Source organism: Triticum aestivum, chromosome 4D (genome assembly GCF_018294505.1).
Source record: "Triticum aestivum cultivar Chinese Spring chromosome 4D, IWGSC CS RefSeq v2.1, whole genome shotgun sequence".
Lineage (NCBI taxonomy): Eukaryota > Viridiplantae > Streptophyta > Magnoliopsida > Poales > Poaceae > Triticum > Triticum aestivum.
In genome coordinates, this window is record NC_057805.1 from 7,956,812 (window position 1) to 7,960,404 (window position 3,593).

Consider the following 3,593-nt stretch of genomic DNA (forward strand, 5'->3'; position numbering starts at 1 on the left):
TCCGCAACGGCCGCTGCATCAACCTGATCGGACAAGAAAAACGCGGCAATCCTCCGCTGCTTCCTCAGCACCAGTACGTTCCTCCTTTCTTACTCCAGATCGACCACTAGGGTTCGTCGTTCTTCGTAGTTCTTCGAAGTTCTTGAATCTGTTTGTTTCTCTTTAGCAGTACCAATGGCTAGTTTAGATCTGCTTTTTCCAAAGCCTTTGTACTTTTAAACTCCTGCTTCCTTGTTAGAACATCTGCCTTGTATAAAACTCATCTCAACTTGGTGAACCTTTAACACGCTGGAAATTAGGTCAGAATATATTTTGTTTTTCCAACGCGCGATAGATCTGAAATTACCATGGCAAGATGTGAAACTTGTTTCTTCCTTCACTTATACACTTTCAATACCAGATTGGGCGGTTTAACTTCATATACAAAATGATGACCGAGTAGATACCATTAGTCCCCTGTTGAACCGCCAATGCATTCATCATTGTACTGTTTCCATTGTCAGACTCCGGTTTACGAATAAGCAATTCCGGTTTAACAATATGCTTACATCCTTATACCGCTGTATAGTTGTCCATTGTAAATCTTAAACCGGCAATAATCATGTTTCAGATCTTTCATTGCCATGGCCAAGCAAATCTATGAATGCAATTGAGCTCCTTCTCAAGTAATCGAAGAACAGTTAAACAATCTTGTTAAAACGGGCGCTTTAGCCAAGAAAGATGTCATCCACTGGAGGGTCCCTAGCCCGGAAAATCCTCCTACACCCAAGGACGGAGAGGTAGTCGTGTTTGCTGACCATCTGAGTCGAGGTTTTAGCCCTCCCGGTTCGAAATTTTTCCGAGATGTACTAGCCAATTTTCAGCTGCGCCCTCAAGACATCGGTCCCAATTCTGTGACCAACATCTGCCACTTCCAAGTCTTCTGCGAGGTTTATCTGCAAGAGGAACCTACAGTCGAACTGTTTAGGGATTTCTTTCACTTAAACCGTCTCACAGAGTTCTCGGATGGACCCAATACGGAATTGGGCGGAATGGCGGTTCAGAAAAGGAAAGAAGTCACCTTCCCTCATCCCAAACCCCACAGTCACCCCAAAGAGTGGAACCAGACTTGGTTTTATTGCATGGATACATCTCCACCTGATGAAAACCCCCTGCCGGGTTACCGCCCTGAACGCCTTAGCAACACACATCCTTTTCCTCAGAGGTTGACAGCAAAAGAAAGGGCCAAATATGCTCCCCAATTATCAAAGCTTAGAGCCTTCATGGCAAACGGTTTGACAGGAGTTGATCTTGCTCGTTGCTGGATAAGCTGGAGTATTCTGCGCTTAAGCCGGCGCTCCGGTTTGATGTGTGAGTATACGGGGAGTTTGAAGGATGCTCAGCGGCACATTGACATTCAGCTTACAGATGCAGAAGTCACTGAGGCTGTAAATAAAATGTTGAACGAACCGGAGGCTGTCTGTGCCCAAACCGGACTACTCCCTTTCTGCGCTTTCAACAAACCGCCAGCTGTAAGAATCATATAATCTTTTTATCTGAAGTTGATTTTGTCCAAATATTCTCTGAAAGTGTGATTATTTTCTGACAGGGTGATGATCCATTCTGGAATAAGAAACCACCACAAGACAAACCGGTCAAGCCGCAAGATAAACTGGTCAAGCCAGTTCATCCAAAGACCAAGGTTATCAAAAAACCTGCCAAGAAAAGGACCACTGCATCCTCCGAGCTACCAGCTGATGACGATGTGGGTAATCCGGAATCAGAGGTAGAACTTGACTCTCTTGGTTCATTTTTCGTACATCTCATTGACAATGATTATTATCAGGACGACGTTGAAGGCAGTCATGTTGATGACGTAGAGGTAACCATTCTTTCCTCCGATTCAGATCCTCTGCCAACATCAAAAATCCGTCAAGCAAACCGGAAAGTAAAATTTTCTCACCCCCTTGCTTACTTGGACCCAAACTTTCTTTTGAAGACGTAGCAGCACGAGGCTCGCCGTACAACACGGCACAGCGGCCAGGTAGTTACCGCCGCCGGTTTACCGAACAGTCCGGTTCGGAAACGCCGATCAGAGGTCTCTTATCCCATTGATACTTCATGCCCCAAAGCAGGTTGTTTCCGCCAGCCTCTTAACCCGTCTGATTCAAATTATCAGGGTACTTCTCACTCATCTTCTGGCGAGTCGTCGGCCACAAAACTTCCACCCCTCAAAACGGTTCTTGGGTGAGCTATACACTTGTTGTTATCCTTGATGTTGCTATTTTGATATACTGCACTCATCCTCATGTTTATTTTTCTCAGCGCCAAGCCCAGACCCAGCAAGAAAGCTCGGTTGAATAAACCGGCTGATGAAGGCGTGGCTGTTGAACCGGAGAAAACTCCAGATCCTGAAGACACCAACATTGATGCCATACTGAATGACCCACCACCTCAAGATCATGACTTCCTTGCTGAGCAGGCAGAAGTTGACACCACAAGCCATGCTGACCAGCCAACCTGCCCTGTCCTAACTAACAATAAAATGGCAAGTCCAGTTAAAAATACTGACAAACCGCCAACCCTAGTAACGGCTGCTGATGACAAAGATGATGACATTATGATTACTGGCACTGGCCATACCGCTCCGGGCAATCCTGTCACTTTGTCAAAGCATACTGCCAAAGATGAGCTCTCTGCAATTGGCAAAGGCAAATGGAACGCCGATTTGTCAAATTATGCCCATCTGAATGCTCAAGACCTTCACTCTGGCTTCCTGAACCGTCTGTACACCAGCCGTGACTATGAAGCCGGTTTGGTAAATATGATGAAGGAGCGATATGAGGTAACTTCATAAGTGTTTCTCCCTTATATTTACTTGCAGCTTATCAACTCCAGTAGCCCCCAAGTGGCAGTTTATGATACCAATCTAAAACGGGACTTAGTAACAATCTTTATATTTGCAACATTGCATCTTTTTTCACTGGTGTAGCCCCCAAGTGACGGTTTAACTTTTATAAAGATGAACCGGGACTGTATAAGAATTACCATATCAGTAGTTGTGAGCAAACACACATTAGCCCCCAAGTGCTAAGAGTAATACTTGTATTGTGCTTGGGACTTGTAGAACTTTATGATAGGGAGCAAATATGCATTAGCCCCCAAGTATCAAGGGCAGAACTTGTTATGTGCTTGGTACTTTAAATATGCACTATCAACTCATAATATGTTGCTTTCTTACAGGCTGAGCTGAGCAAAAAGGAATCTCAAACCGCCGATCTGCAAGAAATTGTCAAGTCCCAACAGGCCGAAACTTCCAAGGCAAAAGATGAGCTGACGAGCGCCTTAGCCGTTATGGAAAAGCTAAAGGAGAGCTTCACCAAGGAGCGGGCGGATTGGAACACAGAGAAATCCGCTTTGCGGAAAAGAGCTGAAGACGCAGAAGCAGCTCTCAAACCGGTGGTAGACGAGCTGACTGGTGTAAAGCGGCAAGTACATGCTATGACCGCTGCTGTGTTTGGTAAGCATCCTTGCTTTATACTTTCAACATATCTTCCCATGTGTTGCTGGTTTACTGACGTTTATAGTGATGCAGGAACTCGTATTAGCCATCT